The sequence below is a fragment of the Geotrypetes seraphini genome, chromosome 1 (assembly GCF_902459505.1).
Source record: "Geotrypetes seraphini chromosome 1, aGeoSer1.1, whole genome shotgun sequence".
Classification (NCBI taxonomy): domain Eukaryota; kingdom Metazoa; phylum Chordata; class Amphibia; order Gymnophiona; family Dermophiidae; genus Geotrypetes; species Geotrypetes seraphini.
In genome coordinates this window covers 189,046,076-189,072,812 of record NC_047084.1, presented here as the reverse complement: position 1 = coordinate 189,072,812, position 26,737 = coordinate 189,046,076, and positions in this window count along the sequence as shown.

Sequence of the window (26,737 nt, the reverse complement as noted above, 5' to 3'; positions counted from 1 at the left end):
TTAAATGAAACAGTAATATAATCACTATACTGGTAGACTTAACAAGAACTATGTTGGGCAGATGAAAATGCTTTTTGGTTCTGCACCCCAAGCTTAAAGTGATTGAAACTAAATATGTCTTTTCTTTTTCTCCATGCATCATAGAATTTTCATCTCTCTGCATATCCCTCTCTGACCTTCCCAGCATCTCTCCTTGATGTAAATGCAAAGCTTCTAAGTATATATGTTAGCTATGATCTTAGTATAATGGGTGGTAAAGCAATGATGATGGAAAGGCTCAACGTGATAGACAGGCAGTGGTGGGATTTGACCCAATTACTCCTAACTAGGGAGTCCACTGTGTTAACCCATAGGCTACAGCCTCCTCTAAATCCAATATGCCAGGCATCTGCACTGATCCATCAGTGGTACAGCATGTTAATTTCAGAGCATAAGATTGCCATTACCACATATGTCCTGAGCTGGAAATAAGATCACTGATAAATAGCAAGGTAATACTGTGAAACATCTGTTGTGTACCTAATAATCATCCTCCCTCTCTTTCTCCCTTTCCCTTCCCATTCATTGTCTACATACAGACAGAGGATTTGAGGAAATGGGCCCATTACCTGCTGCAGCATAAGGCACAATATTTCAAGAGGATGAGATGCCAATTCCCCAGTCATGGTACATGAGCTCGTCATGCCAGTGGGGTTTGAGTGCATCTGAGAAGTTGAAAGCAATGCTGTAGATAGTTTCACTACCAGCAGGTCTTCCCAAGGAAGACAGGTTTCAGTGAAGATATCAGACTACCCAACTGGGCAGCAGCAAATAATCAGTGTTGGAGGCGGAGGACTGCATTTGATGCGACAATGGCAACATCAAATTTATATTGTACAGAAGAAAGGCCCAGCAATCTACTTCTATATTCTGCCAAGAAAACTTGATGATGAGACATAAAGAATTGACATATAGTGCAGTAAGATGGTCCCCTAGGTCAGAAGGCACTCACCATGCTACTAGGGATGAGCTGATTGTCACCCAGAATATGTCCAGCGTTTGTGAAGCTGACAGATCAAAGCTGCTAGGCTGTCCTGATGCTGATGCTGCTGGACAGAAAAGGGAGATCAGAAGCTATAAAGTTATTCTCAAGATAGGAACATGGAACATACATACGTCTTAGGAACATACATACGTCTTAGGAACATACATACGTCTTAGGAAACCAAACGGAGACTATGTGGAAAAGGATTCTGAAAAAGCCCAGCTATTAAATGAATACTTCAGCTCAGTCTTCACCTGTGAAGCGCCGGGGCTTGGCCCTCAACTACAGACAAGGGCAGACTCAGTTGACCCATTTAGTAACTTCGAATTCACGCCCAGCAGTGTCTACGATGAGCTGTCAAAACTCAAGGTTAACAAGGCAATGGGGCCTGACAACCTACACCCCAGGGTGCTTAGGGAGTTGAGTGATGTCTTGGCAGTGTCACTGTCGGCACTCTTCAACCTCTCCCTTAGTACAGGAAGCGTCCCGTTGGACTGGAGGACGGCTAACATCATTCCACTCCACAAGAAAGGCTCAAAGATGGAGACAGCAAACTACAGACCAGTGAGTCTAACATCGATAGTGAGCAAACTTATGGAAACTCTGATCAAACGACAATTGGATAAGATCCTGGATGAGGAAAATCTACGGGACCCCCGTCAACATGGATTTACTAAGGGGAGATCATGTCAATCCAACCTGATCAGCTTCTTTGACTGGGTGACGGGGAAGCTGGATGTTGGGGAGTCCCTGGACATCGTGTACCTAGACTTTAGCAAAGCATTCGATAGCGTACCACACCGCAGGTTGCTGAACAAGATGAGTTCTATAGGATTAGGTGACACATTGACAAAATGGGTTAGGAACTGGCTTGGTGGTAGGCTTCAAAGGGTAGTGGTGAACGGCACCCCCTCAGAAATGACGGAGGTGATCAGTGGAGTGCCACAGGGTTCGGTCTTGGGACCGACCCTATTCAACATCTTTATAAGAGACTTGGCAGAAGGGCTTCGAGGTAAAATAGCCTTATTCGCCGATGACGCCAAACTAAGTAATGTAGTGGGAAAATGCACAACGGACGAAGATTCAATGCCCGACAACATGATGCACGACCTACTCCTACTGGAGCGCTGGTCTAGGACCTGGCAACTCAGCTTCAATGCCAAAAAATGCAAAGTCATGCACCTAGGCAACCATAATCCATACATGACTTATACTCTTAATGGTGAGATCCTAACAAGAACGGTAGCAGAACGGGACTTGGGGGTGATCGTCAGTGAGGACATGAAGGCTGCCAGTCAGGTAGAGCAGGCCTCATCCAAGGCAAGACAGATCCTAGGTTGCATACGCAGGGGTTTCGTCAGCCGTAAGCCGGAAGTCATTATGCCATTGTATAGATCCATGGTGAGGCCCCACCTGGAATACTGTGTGCAATTCTGGAGACCACATTATCGCAAAGATGTGCTGAGATTGGAGTCGGTTCAGAGAATGGCCACCCGGATGGTCTCGGGACTCAAAGATCTCCCGTACGAAGAAAGGTTAGACAAACTGCAGCTATACTCGCTTGAGGAGCGCAGAGAGAGGGGGGGCATGATCGAGACGTTCAAGTATCTCACGGGCCGCATCGTAGCGGAAGAAGATATCTTCTTTTTCAAGGGACCCACAGCAACAAGAGGGCATCCGTGGAAAATCAGAGGCGGGAAACTATGAGGTGACACCAGGAAATTCTTTTTCACTGAAAGGGTGGTTGATCGCTGGAATAATCTTCCACTGCAGGTGATTGAGGCCAGCAGCGTGTCTGATTTTAAGGCCAAATGGGATCGACACGTGGGCTCTATTCACTAGGCAAAGGTAGGGGAGGGTCATTAGGGTGGGCAGACTAGATGGGCCGTGGCCCTTATCTGCCGTCTATTTCTATGTTTCTATGTTTCTATGTTACAAAGCATGAATCAAGAAAAATTGGAAAATGTTAAAGATCAAATGGGAAAAAACAAAATTGATTTGATAGGGATCAGTGAACTCAAATGGACAGGACAAGGCCATTTTCAATCAAATAAGCATTGAATCTTCTAGTCTGGTCATGAATGCTATGCCAATAGTCCCTATACTTTTGCTTCATGAATTACAGCAAAGCTTTTGACTGTGTGGCTCACATTAAACTAAACTATGGAGAATTCTAGCACAAATTGGAATACCCAAGCACATAACTTAGATGATAAAGAGCCTCTACAAAAATCAAGAAGCTGCAGAAAAAATTGAATAGGGAAACACTGATTGGTTTCCAATAAAATGGGGCGACAGGCAAGGATGCACCTTGCCACCTTATCTTTTCAACCTTTACAGCGAAGCCATCTTCAGAAAAGCAAATTTGGAAGAAGGGAATGTTGGTTTCAAAGTTGGTGGCTGAAATATAAACAACTTGCACTATGTATCAGTGTTTCTCAACTTCTTCGAGTCAAGTATGCCCTAAGTCTAACAAATATCAACTGAGTACCCCTGTCCAAGCTCCGCCCCTGACCCTGAACTTACGTGTATGACAGAATATGGGACTTTGTGATTGTATGTGATGATCTTAAGGTGGCCAAATGGATTGGAAAGGTGATAGCGAAAGCTAGAAGGAAGCTAGGGTGCATAGGGAGAGGTATGGCTAGTAGGAAAAAATGAGATATTGATGCCTCTGTATAAGACTCTGGTGAGACCTCATTTAGAATATTGTGTACAATTCTGGAGGCCACACCTTTAAAAAGATATAAAAAGGATGGAGTTGGTCCAGAGGAAGGCTAATAAAATGGTGTGTGATCTTCGTCATAAGGCGTATGGGGACAGACTTAAAGATCTCAATATGTATATGTGATGGGGTGTATGTCCCATCACATGAGAGAGTGCCGCCCCGAGGGAAGGCTACATCAGAGTCGACCTCTACCCAGAGTACCCCGGGGTTAAACAGGGAATAGCTGGGTTTAACTAGTTCCTAATGGGGTGGTTCTAGTCATAGTGGAAGACTAGGTGGGTGGTGTTAGAACCAGCTGCCTCTATTGCTCTGGAGGATTCTGTTGCTCAATAGTAAAGACTTGAATAACTAATTTGCATCCCAATTTGCATAAGAATCAAGTGGCAGAGAAAAGTGGTGATTTGTTAATAAAAGAGACTCCTGGAACCTTAAACTGGACTCCTGATAGGGAGAGGAGTTCTGGCTTGGACCCCTCACTCCTTGGGGGGGACATTTTGAGAGGTCAAGAAGGACCTCCCCCTGAACTGACAAGGAGTGTTCATTAATGGATTCCCAGCAGAAAGGAGCATAAAGAGAGTTCCTGGGGGAGGAAGGCAGGATTAGTGCCTAATCCTTGGTAAGCCCAAAACTCTCTCTGATCATAAGAGCTCCAGTGAACGGACACTCGGCTTACGCCTCGGTAGGCGGTGGGTGGACACTCAGCCTTTGGGTAGGCGGTGCCAGGATTGTAACAAGGGACACTTGGCCTATGCCCCAGTAGGTGGTGGGTGGACACTCGGCCTAGCCCTTCGGGTAGGCGGTACCAGGATCGTGACAGAATACTTTGGAGGAAAGGCGAGTTAGGGAAGATATGATAGAGATGTTTAAATCAAAAAAGTTTAAAAAAATGTTACTCATCAGCAGTGGGTAAAACCCATTTGGCTGAGGCACCTCCTAAAAGAAAGAGCTTGGACTCTTTGCGGACTCATGAATGCTAAGTTTTCCTTCATATTTGATGTAGTGGAGGAAACTACTATCATCAAGAACTGTTTGATTTGAACGTTTTTATTGGCACACTGATGATTTTGTTGATTCTAAACTTGCACATAACACTTTATTATTTATTTCTTCATATATAAAAAAGGCACTTCTGCACTTAAAAGGTTCCCGGGGTGACGGAAGATGATGTTTGTAGGTAAAACCTTGTAGGGTGTTTTCTGCGCTCATGCGCTGAGGATATACCCAGGTGAACTCCTTATAAAAAATTTTTTAGGAAGTTCCCATGAACTGATTAGTCACCCTGTGTAAACCACATTAAATTTAATTTATATCAATTTTCTCTTTGTGAAGAGTAGACTTGCATATGCCAAGAAAGAATACAAAGGACCAGGAGCAGGTCTTTGGGACCACATTAATAGAATATGGGTGGAGAAAAAGCCTCAAGGCATATATATCATGCAGCAATCATTGATGATTTGTTAGCTGGCATTGTTTTTGTCATTAGCAAAAATCTCAAACCCACTAAATATAATGTAATGATCTAATAGGGCAAGACCCCACTGCTGTGCACTTTCAAATAATATTTATTGATTTATTTTTATAAGTGTTCACTGCTTTGTTAATTTTTGACTTAGTAAATTTTTTACTATTTCAATGATGTCGTTTCTGGTAATGATGTCACCGGATGTGATTCCGGAGCTGGCTGTTTCCTGTTCTGTAGTTTTCCTGTGCCGTTGTGCACGATGTTCTGAAGAAATCATTTTGAATCCCTGAAGAAACCTGGATGTGGTAAAACAGGATCCTGTTGGAGCTTTTTTGCTCTTTCATCAGCTCTTTTGAGTAGCGGATTGTGAAGGCCTATCTTAACGCTCTTGAAAATGTATGGATGCCAACGGTCTGATGTCTTCCACATAGCTGTTGCAGCAATTTTGTGGCGATTGAGCCAAGTACTGATTTTTTTTCCTTAAAGTTGAATATTATTTGAAAGTACACAGCAGTGGGGTCTTGCCCTATTAGATCATTACATTATATTTGGTGGGTGTGAGTTTTTTTGTCAATGACAAAAACAATGCCAACTAACAAATCATCAATGATTGCTGCATGATATATATGCCATGAGGCTTCTTCTCCACCCATATTCTATTAATGTGGTTCTTAAGGGTTTTACCCACGGCTTCAGCAAAGGAAGATCTTGCTTGACAAACTTGTTGCACTTCTTCGAGGGAATAAACAGGCAGATAGACAAAGACGACCCGGTCGACATTGTATATCTAGATTTTCAGAAGATGTTTGACAAGGTTCCGCAATTGCAAGCCATGGATTCGAGGGTGAAATACTCAGGTGGATTAAAAACTGGCTGGCAGATAGGAAACAGAGAGTGGGAGTAAATGGACAATACTCGGACTGGAAAAGTGTCACCAGTGGAGTGCCTCAGGGTTCGGTGCTTGGGCCTGTGCTCTTCAACATATTTATAAACAATCTAGAAATTGGCATGAGGAGTGAGGTGAATAAATTTGCAGACGATACTAAGTTATTCAGAGTAGTGAAGATGCAGGAGCATTGTGAAGACCTGCAACGTGACATAAACACTCTCGAGAAATGGGCCGCAACATGGCAAATGAGGTTCAACGTGGATAAGTGTAAGGTGATGTATATCGGTAACAAAAATCTTATACACGAATACAGGATGTCTGGGCAGTACTCAGAGAGACCTCCCAGGAAAGAGACTTGGGAGTACTGGTCAACAAGTCGATGAAGCCGTCCGCGCAATGAGCAGCGGTAGCAAAAAGGGCATTCAGAAGGCTAGGAATGATTAAGAAAGAGATAATAAACAGATTGAAGAAGGTTATCATGCCACTGTACTGGGCCATGGTATGCCCTTAACTGGAATACTGCGTCAGCACTGGTTGCCGTACATGAAGAAGGACATGGTACTACTTGAAATGGTCCAGAGAAGAGCGGCTAAAATGGTTAAGGGGCTGGAGGAGTTGCCGTACAGCGAGAGATTAGAGAAACTGGGCCTCTTCTCCCTTGAAAAGAGGAGACAGAGGGGACATGAATGAAACATTCAAGATACTGAAGGGAATAGACTTAGTAGATAAAGCAGGTTGTTCACCCTCTCCAAGGTAGAGAGAACGAGAGAGCACTCTCTAAAGTTAACAGGGGATAGATTCCGTACAAACGTAAGGAAGTTCTTCTTCATCCAGAGAGTGGTAGAAATCTGGAATGCTCTTCCGGAGGCTTTTATAGGGGAAAGCACCCTTCATGGATTCAAGACAAAGTTAGACGAGTTCCTGCTGAACTGGAATGTACGCAGGTAGGGCTGGTCTTTGACCTAGGAGCTGCTGTGGGAGCAGACTGCTGGACACGATGGACCACTGGTCTGGCCCAGCAACAGCAATTCTTATGTTCTTAAGAGATGTTCCAGCTGTGGCGTAGTAAGGGGGGGTAGTCTGTTGGGGGAACTGGCATCCCTCCTCCTCTCTTCCCCTGTCTCTTCCCATTCCTCCCCTCCAGGCGCATGCCCCCTTCCCTTCCTCCATACTTCTAGTTGAAGTTATTGTTCATGGTGGTCAACAATGTACTCATTGTGACCCCGTCGGTTCTCCCACTGATGTCACTGCTGAGTGATGGCAGGCGGGACTGAGGAAGGAGTGGGGGCAGAGACAAGGGCAGGGAAGGGGCACCACCACCCCAGGCGCCTTTCACCATGGCTACGTCACTCTGTCCCTTCTAGGGGGGCAACCTAATGCCTAGCTCATTTAAGAAGCAGATTGGGAGCATCAAGCTTAGCAGCTTGATACTCCTGGCAAGGAAAAATGCAGCTTGTCATGCTCACTACTTCTATTACTAATCATTTATGTAGCGCTACTAGGTGACTTCAGAACTGCTATTTGATATATACAGTATAACAGGTGTTTTTCACACATTTGCTTGCTTTGCATTTCATTATTATATATCCTATGCTAACTTAAATTAATTTGTATTAATAACACATTATTGCCATTTAACACATGTTAAGGGGCAAATAAGGTATATTATGGTCTTAACACATCTTAATACAATCACTTCTCTCTACAGCTGTAGAACTGAACTAACAAATTCCAAAATACCCAGATTTTTCTTAGTATAATAGACTCTCAGTTAACTGGTACCTGTGGGGATTGATAGATGCCAGATACATGTAGTTTCTGGTTGCTTACGAGTTACTATTAAAACCAGGACTAACTAATACTATACTCCATATTATGCCATATATAAACTATTTTAGACAAAATACCAAACATGTGGTAAGCAAAGCATGGGCATGGTGTGGTGTACCAAGTTTACACTTAAATTTCTGCCAGATAGTGATTTTATTTTCATTTTTATTTAAAGTATTACAGTATTTCTTTGATTGTTTTTATGGTTGCTTGAGTTCTGGTTAACAGAGAGTGTACTGTAGTTCTAATTTGGATATCTGATGGTTGGCTAAACTAGTCTATATAAACAGTTTAATTAACACATCACCACATCTCTCTTATTTATTTTAGTAAAGGAAAAACATCCTCCATACCTCCTGAAAACAGTCTTCCTATTTAAAATGAAGAAATCCACTTAAGCTACTATGTGAGCTTGTCTTTAGAAAGCTTCCTTGCAAGGAGCCACTCCACTGGAAAAGGAAAAGCAATAGCCAGCCTTCTTGAAATATTCATACGACCACTTGCTGCAGGGGAGTGCTAGTATTAAACTGTGCATCTGTAACAACGTGCAAACACTTCTGAACATTTATGCTGTGCATAATTACTGATACTTTTTGCACCATGCCGTTATAAAAACAAAATACTCTCCATGAGGCCCTAAAAGCTATTTTGCTTCATATATTTAGAAGAAAAATATTTAGTACAGCTGGCCCGCATAGCTTTTTCACTATAAAATAATTCTACTCAAATTCCACTAGAAAAACATTTAAGTTGAAGAAGGATGTTTTACAAGTGGTTGGGCAGTAATGAAAATCCGATAAATCAGCCACTTTATAGCAAAAGATTAGAAAGTTGGGCATATCCTTTTTTGAAAAATCAAAGCTTAAGGGACCTACAGACCTCAGAAATATTTCACAAATGTCCTCTAAACTACGGAAATACCTTCTGAAACTAAAATGTATCTCTCCTTGAACTTGGATTTCAAAAGGTATGTAGCAAAATCTGAAAAAAAAAATCCCTTTGCTTGACTTTGTAGATTTATTAGTCCCTGCTTTGAATAACATCGTAGACTATTTATCATATTTATATAAACCATTTGTTACAAAATCCTCTTCTAATTCCTGTCAGAGTTTGCACAGCAATTTCTTGTCCAATCTTCAGAAGCATCTACAGTACTAACAACGAAAACTTGGGCCATCAAGCCCAGTAGCTCATTCTCACGGTGGCTAATCCAGGTCCCTAGTACCTGGCCAAAATCCAAAGAGCAGCAACATTCCCATGCTACAGATCCAGGGCAAGTAGAGGCTTCTTCCAAGTCTTAATAAAAGACTATGGACTTTTCCTCCAGGAATTTGTCTCAACCTTTCTTAAAACCAGCTATGCTTTCTGCTTTTACCATAACCTCTGGCAACATGTTCCAGAGCTTAACTATTCTCTTAGTGAAAAAATATTTCCTCCTATTGGTTTTAAAAGTATTTCCCTGCAGTTTCATCGAGTGTTCTTTAGTCTTTGTAATTTTTGACAGAGTGAAAAATTGATCCATTTGTACCCAGTGTTCCCGCTAAGCTGCGCTGGCCTGCGTTCGCGCACAAAATAGTACATCGCAGCGCACAAGTTTCTCTTCACAGCGCACACACGCGTCGCAAAGGTAAGGGGAGGTAAGGTAAGGGGACGCATTGGGGGGATTGCACTTCCCCACAATTGCCATGCTTCGGTTCCTCTTCTTCCTTCCTTCCTCCCCCCCCGCGGGACCCTGCGGCACCATCAACTCTTACTCCCTCTAATGTCGGCCCTGCAGCTCCAGACTTCCTCGCACCTTCTCCCCTCCCCCTTTGGATCGCTATTATTTTAAATGTTATAGCCGCGGAGCTGTATCCATCAGTGGAGATGTCTAACCTCGGCCTGCCCCGGAACTCTTACTGCAACAGTGACTTCCTGTTCCTGCCTAGACGGGCGGCTGCTGCAGTAAGAGTTCCGGGGCAGGCCGAGGTTAGACATCTCCACTGATGGATACAGCTCCGCGGCTATAACAGCTCCTGCAGCTCTGCACTTCCCCACAATTGCCATGCTTCGGTTCCTCTTCTTCCTTCCTTCCTCCCCCCCCCCCCCCCGCGGGACCCTGCGGCACCATCAACTCTTATTCCCTCTAATGTCGGCCCTGCAGCTCCAGACTTCCTCGCACCTTCTCCCCTCCCCCTTTGGATCGCTATTATTTTAAATGTTATAGCCGCGGAGCTGTATCCATCAGTGGAGATGTCTAACCTCGGCCTGCCCCGGAACTCTTACTGCAGCAGCCGCCCGTCTAGGCAGGAACAGGAAGTCACTGTTGCAGTAAGAGTTCCGGGGCAGGCCGAGGTTAGACATCTCCACTGATGGATACAGCTCCGCGGCTATAACATTTAAAATAATAGCGATCCAAAGGGGGAGGGGAGAAGGTGCGAGGAAGTCTGGAGCTGCAGGGCCGACATTAGAGGGAGTAAGAGTTGATGGTGCCGCAGGGTCCCGCGGGGGGGGGGGGGGAGGAAGGAAGGAAGAAAGAAGAGGAACCGAAGCATGGCAATTGTGGGGAAGTGCAGAGCTGCAGGGAAGAGTGTTGCGGTACCCAGCTGGAGGGAGAAGGAAGATGAGGGAGGGAATTAAAGGAGATGCCAGGGCTTGGAGCGTAGGAGGAAGGTATGCCAGTCTAAGGGAAAAGGAAGGGGGAGATGTGAGAGCATGGAGGGGGAGCGAAAGATGGAAGAAAAGGAAAGGAGAGAGATGCCAGAGAATCAGGGAAGGGGAGATACCAGACTATGAGGAGAGGTGTGGGAGAGGGAAGGCGAGGAGAGAGATGCCAGACCAATGGGGTGAAAGGAGAGATGGAAGGGGGAGGCATACAGTTTCTGGAAGGGGCATAGAAGGAGAGAAGATGCCATATAGGGGAAGAGAGACGGCAGACAGTGGATGGAAGGAAGAGAGTTACAAGAAGATGAGGAAAGGAGAAACCACAGAAGACAAAGGTAGAAAAAAATTTCTATTTATTTATTGCTTTAGGAGACATGTGTCACTGTTTCTGTGAAGCATTGTATGCAGAGTCCAGCTTCTTGCTGGTTCAATTTAACCTTTGTCTATGTATTTTTATTTTATCCCCCCTTTTACAAAACTGTGAAGCGTTTTTAGCACCAGCCTTGGTGGTAGCAGCTCTGATGCTCAGAATTTTATGAGCATCAGAGCTGTTACCTCCGTAGCTAAAATCCACACTACAGTTTTGTAAAAGAGGGAGGGGTTAGTTTGTGATTACATATTCCTTACTAGGCGAAGGTGTTTTCTGTGTTCTGTGTGTTTTCTGTTAGGATTGACGGTGTAGGATTGATCTGTGCTGGTCTGGCTTGTTTAGTTTTACAATGGGTGTATTGATGTACTGCTCACTGCAATATGTAAGATGCTGCCTTTTCCTAGGTACTCATGTGTGACGTGTGGTTTGTTACTAAAAATCATGTTTTTCTTACAGATGGGGGGGGGGGCCAAAAAATGATGGGCCCCGGATGTTACATATGCTAGGTACGCCACTGTATGTAAAGATACCAGAAAGCTGGCGTAGCAAAAACTTCTAAGTTTTGAGTATTTAACCCTCCCACAATCTCACGGGCACTCGTTTCAAGTTTATTGAGATTTTGATTTAAACGCAATATCAAATATTTTCAATGCGTATAACAAAAATAAATTTGGGGAAATAAATAAAACCATTTGAACCAGTGTTCCCGCTAAGCTGCGCTGGCGCACAAAATATTACATCGCAGCGCACACGTTTCTCGTCACAGCGCACAATCGGAAGAGGCGTACGGCAGATGGCAGGGCGGCGAGAGGAGAATCGGGCGAGTTGGCTCATAACTTGCTGGCGCCCGATATTTTTGGCTCACGGTGAAAAAAGTTTGCTCACAACACCCGCCCGCTTAGAGGGAACACTGTTTGTACCCATTCTACTCCACTCAGGATTTTGTAGACTTCAATCATATCTCCCCTCAGCCTTCTTTCTCTTTTCCAAGCTGAAGAGCCTTAACCTTTTTAGTCTTTCCTCATATGAGAGGAGTTCCATCCCTTTATCTTCTTGATCGCTCTTCTCACTCCTCCCCTCACCACACACATGCCCACCTCCCCTGTACCTCTAGTTGAAGTTGTTGCTTGCAATGGTCAAAACATGTTCCTTGCGACCCCGTCAGCTCTCAAGCTGATGTCACTTCCAGATGCCATGCATAGGAAGTGATGTCAGAGGGAGAGCCAAAGGGGTCGTGTTGAGCACCTCCCCACCCCAAAGATAGCACCCCCCAGCCCATCCGAAACATCCCCCACCTTATTTTGATGGCTGGCAGGAGGCATCCCTCCTGCCTCCTGCCAGCTGGCCAGCCTTCACTCGAATGGTAAGCCTGCCCCTTCCCGGTTAATCATAGGATGCACAGGAAAGGACCTTAGGCACTGATTGGCCCAGGCACTTAAAGTCTCCCCTGGAGGAGGGGCCATAGGTACCTTGGCCAAATGGAATCTTAGGCCCCTCTTGCAGTGCATTCTGCGAGGGGCCTTAAGCACTTGGGCCAATTAGGGCCTAAGGCACCTCCCCGATGCATCCCACGATGCACCAGGAAGAAGCAGGCCTGCCATTTCAGTGAAGGTGGCCAGCCAGCTGAAGGCAGGATGTTTGTGGGGGTGGGGGGGGGTTCTGGCAGGAGGGAATGAGCATCCTTCCTGCCGGTGATGTTCAGATGGGTTCTGGTAGGAGGAACTGGGCATCCATCCTGCCAGTAGTCTTCATGGGAGGGTGATCCCGTGCTGCGATAAGCTCAGCGGCAACCCGGTTAGAGAATTGTGGTGTTAGGCAGGCATCTGTCCGATTCTATATAGGATACCCTAGACAGAATCTGGCCCTATACAGAATCTGGCCCTTAGTGTCCATTAGCAATTTGGTCAGACCTGCATATGGCCCAGTATTGAATATCATTAATTTAATTGGTGACGATTAATTTAAAAAAAATAAATAAAAACAACTGACTATTGACAGCTGAATATTGATTATTTAAATATTAAAAATACCAGCACATACACATATGTATACACACCAGATATTATTATTATTATTATTTTATTTCTTATATACCGCCAAAGCTGTAGTAGTTCGAGGCGGTTTACAATAAAGAAGATACAATGAATACAGATACAGATACGCGAATAGATACTATCAGTGAATACAGATACAACAAAGAATCAGCAAATACGGTTTATAACAGAGAAGGGCAGGTCAATCAGCGAGATGTTACAGTCAGCGAATACAGATACAATAAATATGCGAGAGCGGGGGAACGTTCGAAATATGAGGGACAAAAATGGGTGGGCAGGGCGAAGGGTAGGGAAAGAGAACTTAGGGAGCAGGAGAGGGAGGGAGGGAGGGCTAGGTTGTAGTTCGGTTGAATAGGCTAGTTTTTAATAATTTCCTGAAGTTTAGGTAGGATGAGGAGTGCGAGATAATGACTGGCTGAGCACCCTTAATAGTTAGGTTAGTTACTTACCTTTTACTAACTGCAACAGATATGAACACTCTATCTCCAGCAATGGCCTGTCTCATTCCTACCTCTACTTACACTAACAGTGTAGGATTTTTACCACCCTGGCTGGTTTTAGCATGAGGTAGCCATATCTACAGGTCTTCACTAATATAGCATGAACTAAATTCTGCATTTACTTAGTGCCGTTAAGTGAACATGCTCCTATGCATTTGTTATTTGCAAATTTAGCACTGTGAACACAAAATGAGAAAAGAATATGATTGGATTTCTTTCCAGTTCCTTACAAAATGTAATGGAACACAATTTTTGTCATTGCATTTTTGTTTGGTTTAAAACTGAGCATGCAACCCTAGTGCTAATTAACAATTAACTGCAGGAGGTATTGCAAGTATTGTGAAGTGAATGCCAAGGCAACAGTTAATCAGAACTGACAGCAGAATATGTTAAAATCTTTCCTCATGAATCATAAATGCAATATCTTGCTTCAGTCCATTAATTTTAGAATTTGATAGATAAAGTATTTTTCAGTTCCTATGACATAATTTTTAAGAAAGCGAAATAAAAGAAAAGGTGTCTTTTTATTTTTTATTTTCAAAAATGGCCCAGCTAGATGTTTTATCCGCCCAGCCCAGCACAGCCCAACGAGGGAGGATCTTCGGGCACTGGCACGTCCTGTGCATTGGTGCTGGTGCCGGTGCCCAATCGGGTAAGCGACCGATGTCTTTGCGGTGCTGGGGGGGATGTAGGATCGCGGGGGAGGGAGGGGTGATGCGAGCGGGGGGAGGATGCCGGTTCGCAGGGGGGATGCCGGATCGCACTGAAAAAAAAAATTTGTATAACATGCTCACACATATAATGCGCATGGTTATACTCGGTTTGTAAAATCGTGTATAACGCACGCGTTATATGCGTGAAAATACGGTAATTAGGGTAGCAAATGGGCCTGGGTCCCTTCTCTGCAGTCCACTGCACTGCACTGCCCACCAGGTTATTCCAGAGACCTTCTTGCAGTTCTACTAGAACTGTCCATAGTATCTGGACTATTTTATGCAGATATTTTGGAAGCGAGAGGGGGATCAGTGACCAGTAGAGGAGTGTGCAGGGGTCATATTTTCATCTCTACAATGGTCATCTAGTCATTTTGAGCACTTTTGTTGGCCCTTATTCATTTTAAAAACAGGTCTATCCGAAAATGTTTTGTAAAATGTTTGAATATCACTGTTCTGCCCCCACTTTATGTGGGTATTTTCTCAGTTCTTGGATATACAAGTGTATTAGTGTTTATACTAAGATGTATGAGTAAAGTGTGCTCTGTGGACTTAAATCCCCATAGGGCTTTACTTCTTCCAGAGAGCTAGGCTGTATTCCATAGAGCTTATGACTGCCCCCCTTCTTGTTCAATTTGAGAGAGAACAGATGCCATTTTTGTCAGACCACATGGCTGTTAGAACCTGAGTCTAGCATTGTTCTCCCACCAATTAAGTGCCAACTCCATCCATGGAACGCCCACAAGTTAACCAGTTTCAGCTCAGGTGCTAACTGCTAATATTCAGCAGCGCAGATCCGTTAAATGCTGGTGAATATTTGTGGCTGTGAACCTTTTTGGAATGGAGGGGTAGTCTAGCAGTGAGAGTCGCTGCTGCAGAAACCTGAGATTATGAGTTTGAATCCAGCCTGCTCCTTGTGACTGCACTTAACACTCCACAGTTAGAATGTGAGCCTATGCACGCATTAGCATTTAGCGCAAGCTAAAACAGCTAGAGCGCCTTAGTAAAAGGGAGTTAGTCTTTCCTAAATCCTACTTAATCAGCAAATTATATATATATATATATATATATATATATAATTTCTCTAACCTGTCCCGATGAGCACTTCTCTAGCTAATATACCTGAAGAGTAGTGGGCATGCATGTTACTGTATGTGGAAAGATCCACATTAGCCTAGGCCTTTTTTTCTATGCCAAGACCTGGCTTCCCTGGGACACTATTCTCTGCCATGTTAGCCAGAGCCTTCTCAATCTGTGTATCTTGGGAACAAAATATATAATAGGTATAACTGGATTCTCACAATATTAAATTTATATTTCTGGTGAGCAACAATCCCTTATAGCATGGCCACTATTAAAATAATTTTAATTTGCTGTTGAAAGTGTGTCATAGGATCTACTTGCAATAATTAATAATATTGGGAATCCCTTAATTGTCTATTCACTTCTGCAAGATAGTGTACCTGATCCATAACTTCAATTCCCTACCTTTATCTGCTCACTTGATAATAATGGGCTTGTCCTGCCTCAAAGATGAACTAGCTCATCTATGTGACTGGATTAAATGCAACCCTTTATTCTTATGTACCATGTGTGTATTTTCCATAAGTGTGAGATTCTATATAACTAATTTTTCATGGCCGTTCAGCAGGGAAGTTACAAAAAATTTATGGATGTTTGGGAACCATTAACTAAGGGCTCCTTTTATCAAGCCGCGCTAGCGGGGTTAACGCACGCGACTTTTCATCACATGCTAACCCCCGCGCTGGCTAAAAACTACCGTCTGCTCAAGAGAAGGTGGTAGCAACTAGTGTGGCTGGCAGTTTAACGCGCTATTATGCACGTTAAACCGCTAGCGCAGCTTGATAAAAGGAGCCCTAAATATTATAAGGATTGACCTTTTTAGATGGGAAAAACATACACATCCAGGGAGGGGGGAGGGGGGAGGGGGGTACATTTTTGAACTGTTTAGGTGGTATGTTTTGAGGTATTTATTGATTGACTGGTCGAAGGGTGGGGGAAATAATTTTTTCATTAATTCTTGGAAGTTTATTGTGCTTTAATTGTATTATTCTATGTAAATGTATTACTTGTGCACAACTGTAGTTTTTAAAATGAATGAAGAATTAAAAATAATAATAATTTTTCAACAACATTTATAACTAGGCCTGGGGGCCTAGCTATATCATCATGTAGACCTCAAGCCTGGCAAATTTTCAACATTATATTGCTGTGCTTGATGTGTTTATCCAGATAGCAAGTGCTGTAAACATGATAAGGTCTTTCAAATATTGACCCAAGAGTTGGGAGGGAGAGAGGAAGAGATAAAAAAGGATATTACTGTGGAACCATTTATTTATTTTGGATTTCAAGAGGAAAGAGAGAAGGAAGGAAGAACATGCTTTTCCAATTTAAGGAGTCAGGGCAGACAGTGGCTGAATAAATTTTGGGCTGCTATAGCAGTTTCTAAATTGGACTGGTCAACTTGTGTGGACAGAGTTGAAAATATCTTGCTGACTAAACACCTGGGAACACCTAAAATTTGACCAACTAACCTTAGCCATCTGGTGAAGTTTAAGTGAAGAACTTGGAGAATTATAAAAGGCTTGAGCTTAAAAAAAACCAAACAAAAAACCCCCACATCCTGTTGTAAACTGGAAGGAAAAAGAGCTAGGTGTGTACTAAATAGGAGAAATTGTATGATCATCTGGCCATAACAATTTCACATGATTAAGGTGACAAAATCTGTCCTGGGCAAAAAGAAGTATCTTAAAAGTGATCATATTCTGTGGTTGCAGTTGGGATATTCATTCTCACAGCATGAACAAGAATAACTAGGTGAATCTGACCAGCCATTTGGTCTTTTTCTGCCATTGTCTATTAGCCTAATTTATTAACCTGCACTACTACACTAATGTGTTAACACTCAGAAATTCACTTTATCAGGCATTAAATCAATTTAATACATGTTAAGTATGCAAGCCGCATTATTCTCCCAGGGATATATTTATTAGCAATGCACTTAACTCAAGTTAACATACATTAATCTTCATTAAAGTGTTAATACACATTAATCAAGCAGGGCTTATGTTTATAAATAGTTCATGTATTTCAAATTTTCACACTACTAATAAATGTATGGAAACAAATAATTGTCCATGATAACATTTTTGGTACACTTTCTCATCAACCATACAATAACATATATGTGCACTATTTTGCCACTTGAAAATTTCTCACAGGACTCATTAACTTGCTATATCTTAGAACTACAATCCTTAATATGTTTCTCCTTTCTTAGACTCCACTCCTAACCCTTATCCCAGATCTTAATGAAATTACCCATTCTCAACCCTCACCCCCAGTCCCTAGAATTTATAAGAGTTCTCTTCCTGCTTGGAATTGAAGCTCCTGATCATTATTAAATCCTAGAGAACCCCAGAAGTGCCAGAGGCAGTGGGTTGGTATGAAGAACTTCAGAACTGTTAAACAGGGATTTGAGGTGTGGCATAAATGGATGAGTACCATATTTAAAGTCAAAGGGATCAGGAATGAAAGATGTGAGGTCAAACAGTGAAGGGGTACCCATTAATTTTTGGAAGGGATTGGGGGTATGTGCACTTATCGAGTTAACAATTTTGCCTTTATTGTGGAATGAGGTTCTGGGATCAAGTGGGCTTGGGAGGCACACAAGTTCAAAAGAATCAGGAGTGGGGCAAAATTTTAATTGTGCTAGTACCTTTAATTTATTCCCTAGGATCATCAGTTGGCATGTTAGTGGACCAATTCTCCTTAAGTGAATAATGCAGCTTTTAAAGGTCACTATCAACCATTGATACCCAAACCTATCCTGGAGGATCTAAACCAGTCAACTTTTCTAAATGTTTGTAATGAATATTAAAGTAATAGATCTGCATGTAGTGCCTCCTGTATACAAACATATTTCATGTAAGCTAACCTCTTATTCCTTGTATATTCATTGGGGATTCACTGAAAACCCAATTGAGGTAATCTAGGATTTGTTTGGGAGCTACTGCTGTAAGCAACATTACTGTATGTATTCAAACATAAGTTGAGATTTTGGGGCCAAAATAATGGTACAAAAATTGGGGGTCTCAGCTTATATTCGGGTCAGCACCCACCCGCCCCCCCCTCCCGGATCTGTTGCAGACCTCTGTGAGAACTTGTGGTAGCTATTCCCTTGTGGCTCTGCGTGGGACAGGCATTTGGGAAGATCGCTCTTGCGTCATTTTACCACTGGACCACTGGGAATTTTAAAGGTATGCAGGGGAGGTAGTTGGGGGGGGGGAGGGGCGGCTGGGTGCAGAGCCTGGCAAGTTGGGGCAGGGCACTTGAATATTAACCCTCCTGGTTTATAGTCGAGCAAACCTTTTTTCCTCCTTTTTTGGATGGGAAAAGGTTACCTCGGTTTATATTTGGCTTATATTCCTGTATATATTTGTGAAGGGGAAAAGGTTACCTTGGTTTATATTTGTGTATATATGGTATTCATTTTGTATAATAATGAGTGGAGTAGAATTGGCACAAGTGGATCAATTTTTCACTCCATCAAAAATTACAAAGACTAGGGGACACTCGATGAAGTTACAGGGAAAAACTTTTAAAACCAATAGGAAGCTTGGAAAAGACCAAGGTGAGCCGTTATGATAATCAGCTGGTAAAATGCTAACATGCTAAACTGGCTGCAACTGGTTTAGGGACTGTGTTAAGAGCATGGTAAGTTTTGAGAATTTGACCCTTTATAGGCACAGTACTAAGCTTCTGAAGCAACAGGCTTCTGTATTTGTGAATACAGTAATAAATGGGCCAATATTCAAAGTGACTTAAATGGCAGGAGAAACTCCTAGAACATAAGAACATAAGAAATGCCTCTGCTGGGTCAGACCCGAGGTCCATCGTGCCCAGCAGTCCGCTCACGCGGCGGCCCAACAGGTCCAGGACCTGTGCAGTAATCTTCTATCTATACCCCTCTATCCCCATTTCCAGTAGGAATTTGTCCAATCCTTTCTTGAACCCCAGTACCGTACTCTGCCTTATAACATCCTCTGGAAGCGCATTCCAGGTGTCCACCACACGTTGGGTAAAGAAGAACTTCCTAGCATTTGTTTTGAATCTGTCCCCTTTCAACTTTTCCGAATGCCCTCTTGTTCTCTTATTTTCCGAAAGTTCGAAGAATCTGTCCCTCTCTACTCTCTCTATGCCCTTCTTGATCTTGTAAGTCTCTATCATATCCCCTCTAAGTCTCCTCTTCTCCAGGGAAAAAAGACCCAGCTTCTCCAATCTCTCAGAATATGACAGGTTTTCCATACCTATTATCAGACGTGTTGCTCTCCTTTGAACCCTCTCGACTAACGCCATATCCTTCTTAAGATACGGCGACCAATATTGGACGCAGTACTCCAAATGCGGGCGCACCATCGCCTGATACAACGGCAGGATAACTTCTTTCGTTCTGGCTGTAATACCCTTTTTGATTATACCAAGCATTCTATTCGCTCTCTTAGCGGCCGCTGCACACTGCGCCGACGGCTTCATTGTCATGTCCACCATTACCCCCAAGTCCCTTTCCTGGGTACTCTTATTCAATAACATCCCTCCCATTGTATAGTTGTACCTCGAGTTTCTGCTCCCCACTCCTGTCCATTTAAATTTACCATTCATATACAATGGTATTTATCTGTGCATTGCTGATGAATATTAGCTATGACCAGCCATCAAAAAATTGGGCAGTGGGTTACAGTGGCAGCTTTGGAGCGAAGTTGGCAGTAATGTAGGTGCCAGCAATATTCAGTACTGGCACCCACATAGCTAAACAGATGAACTGAGATATATATGTTTTGGAAAACATTAAAGCCCAAATTCTATAAGCAGCGCCTAAAAGTTAGGCGCCTAATTAAGCGCCGTTCAGCGCGATTCAAGCACGATTAGGTGCTGTTAAGTGAATCACGCTGAGTGGCACCTATTTTAGAGGCACCCAATAAATAGGCCAGCTCTAGGCACACTTAAAAGTTAGGCGCCTAGCTGAGCGCTTAAGCACGCTTAAGAGCAGCGATTCTGCAACAAGGTGCCTAACATGTAGCCACACCACGCCTAACATGCATTGCGCCTATTTTTATGAAAGGAGCCTAAATTTTTATAGGCGCCTTGTTACAGAATCGCGCTTTCTTGATAGGCGCCTATGTTTCAATCAATGCTGATTAAAAAGCTTAATTGAGCTTGTTATTCAATTTAGAGAGGTGCCTATCTAGTTAGGCGCTTCCGCAGTCGGCGCCTACCTTTAGCTGCTGCTTATAGAATTTGGGCTTAAGTTCTTTCATCTAGGAAAGAGGATGGATATTTATATATCAGTGTTACTAATACTGGAAGCTATTTATTTTTGTGGTTAGACTTGTAGAATAAGCGGCTCATAATAATAATTTTTTTTAAAAAGTCTAAAAAGTGGCCTAAATCGGTACTTGGATGATCAAAAAGCCAGATCATCCAAGTACCGATAATCAAAGCTGGTTTTAGACGTAACTAAAACCAGCTTAGGCCTTTCCCCTGCCTCTAAACGCCTAGAGCAAAAAGAGGTGTTTTTAGAGAAGGGAAAAGGGTGGGAGGTGGGCGGAGGTAGGCCGACCTAGACTTAGGGCTCCTTTTACGAAGGTGCGCTGCGGGTTTTACCGCACACACCGGAATAGCGTGGGCTAGCCAAAAGTCTACCGCCTGCTCAAAAGGAGGCAGCATCGGGAGCAGTGCTGGCTATTCAGCGTGGCTCTGCGCTAAAAACTTCTATCGCAGTTTCGTAGAAGAGGGGGTTAAGAACATAAGCAGTGCCTCAGCTGGTCAGACCAGAGGTCCATCACGCCCAGCAGTCTGCTCACGCGATGGCCCATCGGGTCCAGGACCTGTATAGTAATCCTCTATCTATACCCTTCTATCCCCTTTTCCTGCAGGAAATTTTCTACATAAGAACATAAGCATTGCCTCTGCTGGGTCAGACCAGGGGTCCATCGTGCCCGGCAGTCCGCTCCCGCAGTGGCCCCCCAGGTCCATGACCTGTAAGTGTTCCCTAACTAACCTAAAACGTCCATACTCTGTTCGCTTAATGTCTTGTAAGGTAAACCTCTATCTGTACCCTGTTATCCCTTTTGCTTCCAGGAAGTCATCCAGTCCCTTTTTGAACCCCAAGTCATCTAATCCCTTCTTGAACCCCAAAACCATACTCTGTCCTATCACACTCTCTGAAAGTGCATTCCAGGTGTCCACCACCCTTTGGGTGAAGAAGAACGTCCTAGCATTGGTTCTGAATCTGTCCCCTCTTAATTTTTCTGAATGCCCTCTCGTTCTTGTAGTTTTTGAACGTTTGAAGAATCTGTCCCTCTCCACTTTCTCCATGCCCTTCATGATCTTGTAAGTCTCTATCATGTCTCCTCTAAGTCTCCGCTTCTCCAGGGAAAAGAGCCCCAGTTTCTCTATTCTTTCATCATATGAAAGGTTTTCCATACTTTTTATCAATCGTGTCGCTCTTTTCTCAACCCTCTGCGCCCGCATCTGGAATACTGTGTACAGTACTGGTCACCGTACCTCAAAAAGGACATGGCAATGCTTGAGAGAGTCCAGAGAAGAGCAACTAAACTGATTAAGGGTATGGAAAACCTTACATACACTGACAGACTGAAGAAGCTGGGGCTGTTCTCCCTGGAAAAGCGGAGACTCAGAGGAGATATGATAGAGACCTTCAAGATCCTGAGGGGCATCGAAAAGGTTAACAAGGACAGATTTTTCAATTTGAAAGAAACCACAAGAACAAGGGGTCACTCGATGAAATTGAAGGGGGACAGGTTTAGAACAAACGCAAGGAAATTCTTTTTCACACAGAGGGTGGTGGACACATGGAACACCCTTCCGGAGGCCGTGATAGGAAATAGCACAGTACAGGGTTTCAAGAAAGACCTGGATAGGTTCCTGGAGGACAAAGGGATTGAGGGGTACAGATAAGAGTAGTGGAAGGTTTAGAGATAAGTGTAGAGGTAGGTATAAAATTAGTCAGGGACCGCTGCTCAGGCAATATGCCTGATGGGCCGCCGCGTGAGCGGACCGCTGGGCGGGATGGACCTCTGGTCTGCCCCGGCGGAGGCGACTACTTATGTTCTTATGTTCTCTCAAGTATTGCCATATCCTTCTTAAGGTACAGCGACCAATATTGGATGCAGTACTCCAGATGCAGGCGCACCATCACCCGATACAACGGCAGGATAACTTCTTTCGTTCTGGTTGTAATACCTTTCTTGATAATACCTAGCAATCTATTCGCCTTCTTAGAGGCCGCTGTGCACTGTGCCAACGGCTTCATTGTGTTGTCCACTATTACCCCCAAGTCCTTTTCTTGGGTACTTTCACCCATTATCAGCCCTCCCATCATATAGCTGTACTTCGGGTTTCTGTTTCCTACATGCAAGACTTTACATTTCTCTACATTAAACTTCATCTGCCATCTCTGTTGCCCTAGGTGCAAAATAAATACCTGTTTATATGTAAACTGCTTTGAATATGTAACCACAGGTCCCATACCTTTTCCCCCATTCAGACAACCTAGTATCAAGCTCCTTGTGCAGTACGTAAACTCAGAGTAATTGTATATTTTCTCCCCTAACTTAATACATCAAGAGCTGTGTATCTTTCATTGAGTAAGGTAACGCCTAGAACTTTATTCCTCGTCTTTATTTTTATGTCTTTAAATATACTAGTACGATAACCACATTACTTTGGTTTGATGTAGGAGTTGGGGGGGGGGGGAGAGCTTATACTGGTGTTCTGCTAATGAAGATAAAGTACAATTGATGAAGATAACAACAACTATCTTGCTTCAAGACTGATATTCTACAAGTTGTCACAGTTTAGCAGACAGCTGCGTTGTGGACAGCAATAAATGACCAGACTGGATGAGGCTCTTTGCCTTCATCTAAGATTACTGTTATAGTCTGTTCATTATTTACATATATGATGTAAAAAGGTTCTTCTAAGATTCTGCACCTTAACCAATTAGGATAATTAGAACCCTGCACATTTTTAATATATTAAAATGCTAGTTGGTTGCCAAGGCAACTTTTCACCAAATGTATATAATTAAATATGTTATTATTACTTAACTTGGTAGACATGCTGTAGCAAGACAGATAGAATTCTAAAATAACCCTGCTGACAATTTAATCAGATGAAAGGGGAGGTCAATTAACACATTTTACTTTATTCCAGGGAGCTGAAGTTAAAAATCTACTTGCAATTGTCCTTGGTTGTTTTATCACTGTAAATTGAATACACTCTACTAAAAAAACTTTATTTTCTTAAGTAGCCTTTCTTTGGAGATTGGTAAATGAGGAATGAATGCAACATTTCAAAATATTATAAAAGCAATTAACTATTAATGAGAGAAAAACATAGGCTGCAAAAAAAGCATAAGAACTTAAATACCCAGTATAAGACGCTTGGGGAGGCAAATTCTTCCTGAGAAAATTTAAGAATCATGGGATAGGAGGCAGTGATCTGTTGAGGATTAGGGATTGGTTATTAGATTGAAAACAGAGGGTAAGATTAAATGACCATTTTTTTCTCAATGGAGGAGGATGAATAATGGAGTGTCATGGGGATCGGTTGCTATTTAACATATTTATAAATGATCTAGAAATTGGAACATGTGAGGTGATTAAATTTGCAGATGATACTAAACTGTTCAAAGTTGTTAAAACACATGCAGACTGTGAAAATTGCACGAAGACCTTAGGAAATTGGAAGATTGGGCATCCAAATGACAGATAAAATTTAATGTGGACAAATGTAAGGTGACGCACATTGGGAAGAATAGCCCAAATCATAGTTACATTAGAAGTCAGCACCCAAGAAAAAGATCTAGGTGTCATTGTAGACAATATGCTGAAATCTTCTGCCTAGTGTGCGGCAGCAGCCAAAAGAGCAAACAGGATCCTAGGAAATATTAGAAGAGGGATGGCAAATAAGACTGAGAATAATATAATGACTCTGTATTTCTCCATGGTGCAAGCTCACCTTTAATATTGTGTTTAATTTTTTTTGCCGTATCTCAAAAGAAGAGGTGGCGCAGCATTTTTGATATGATGTCTAAATCAAGGTTTAGATGTTTTCAGAACTGCATCCAAAAATCAGGTAGATAAAATGACCGTTTTCGAAACAGCAAAACATCTATCTTTTATTTTCAGAAATACATCTATCTTTTATGACCATTTAAAAGAAAAATGCACAAAACAAGCCATTGGAATGTAGGAAGGGCCACAGTTTTAGTAGACTGGCTACACAGACATTCTAGCAGAGCAGTGCAGCACCCTAGGAGGTTACTGCAGTGAACTTCACTCACCATAACTTCCTTCTAGTATACGGTGAGCTCTCTAAAACCCACCTGAAATCTACTGGACCCAACTAAACACTACACCAATAGTCTTTATGCTTGCAGGTCTCATTTATATGTAGGTACAATGAAATTTGAGTGGATTTTGCAAGGTTCACCTATGCCACTATAAGTGTAATAGACAGAGTGGGGTATGGACCTAAATCCCCATCTCTATGATTAGCTGCACTGCCCATTAGACCTTTCCAGGGACCTGCTTACTGCTCCGCTAAGACTGGCAATAACATCTGAAACTATCATAAGGGCAGGTACATACTGTTTCATTCACATCTTTCATGGGTAGGCAGGGGTCACTGACTACCAGGAGAGTATGGAGTGTTCATGTTTATATCCCTCCACTGGTCAGTTAGGTCATTGGTCCCCAACCCTGTCCTGGAGGGTTGGGCCCATGTGCCTAAGGCCCTGCCCACATGAGGGGCCTAAGGCTCCTGGGCCTATTCTAATTGGCCCAGGTGCCTTAGGCCCCACCTGTGGGCAGGGTTTTGGGATGGCTAGGCCAATCCGGGCCCATTCTGGCGTCAGCTGCTTGCCGGATGGGCAGGTTTGGCACCCGTCCGTCCGGCCAACTTTAAAAGGTACAGGGAAGGGGGATGGGGGTGGGGTGGTCGTGGGGTCAGCCGAGGGGTCGTGGGTCGGCGGGGGGGAGATCAGGGTTTCTGGGGGGGCAGTCATTGGGGGGAGGGGGGTTGCGTCGAGGGCAGGAGGGCCTGGGATCCCTCCTGCCCGTAATGTAGTAGAGGGTGGGGGGTAGGGGGTCATCGGGGCCAGGGGGGCTTGGGCTCCCTCCTGGCCCAATCCAGTCGCGAGGGGGGGTGGTCGCTGGGGCCAGGAGAGCTTGGGCTCTCTCCTGGCCCTTTAAATCGGAGGGGGGTCGCCGGGCCACGAGGGCTTGGGCTCCCTCCTGGCCAGATTGAGTCAGGGGGGGGGGCACAATCGCCGGGGCAAGAGGGCTTGGGCTATTGTCGATGTTGTCGGGGGGTGGGGGGTGTGTGTCGTGGTTCGACATGGCAGGAGGGCTTGGGCATCCTCCTGCCTGGATCGTTGTGGGGCAGGGAGTTTCTGTAACCGGTGTTGTTTTTGACAGACACCGGTTACAGAATCCAGCTTTTAGGCGAAGGACTGGCTCCTCCTTCGCCTAAAAACTCTTCTGTTGGACGTTTGGGGCTTTGGGGTTTTTTTTGGTTCATTATGGCCAAAAAGTGTAGACGTCCTGGGGGTGTACTTTTAGACGTAGTGGTGATCTGGGCGTTTAGTAGAGGCAGGCCATAATCAAAATAAGGATGTTTGTTTTGGTTATGGACACTTTCCCTGCTTCTTCTTTGAACGTTTAAGGACTTAGGCCAAAAGGGGACTTACACGTTTTTTTTTATTATGCCCCTCCACGTGACTACAAGCACATCAGTGCCTATGTAACCTTGAACATCAGAAACAGAAACTAACCCCCTCTTTTACTAAGGTGCACTAATCATTTAGCGTGTGCTAAATGCTAACGCGTCGCATATTAGTCTATGAACGCGTCAGCGTTTAGCGCGTGCCTATAGGTTAGCACACCTTAGTAAATGAGGAATGCAACATGTGATTTCCCAGAAAAGGGCACCTTATCAAGGAAATTAAACTTAGGCATGGCCAGTTCCCTAAAACAAAGAGCAGGCTGGCTAGTTGGGGGAAGGAGAGCTGGAGGTGAGGTGTGACTATTCTGACAATCCTGCAACCCCGAGGCTTGTCACAGAGAGATTTGGTAAGAGTTACAAGCCCAGATGCAGGAGAATGAACCAAATCAGAGCCGGGGGGAGTAAGTCAGCTGACTATCCTGTGGACTCAGAGGGAGAAAGGGAAGCAGGTCCAGAAAGCTGGGACTTCCCTGATAATGTACTGAGATCAGACAGTAAAGATTGGCCTTATTGTTTTACAGAGTCTGTGAAGCAGAAAGCAGCACAGCAGGGTGCCTTAAGAATAGTTCAAGCCAAGGGAAGAAAACTTTCTCCCCTGTAGCAAAAGGGGAGTGGTTTCTTCCCTCAGCTTAAATGGAGACTCTGTAATGAGCTAAGGAGAGTAGGAGGAGAAGCAGGCAGAGGAACGGAAA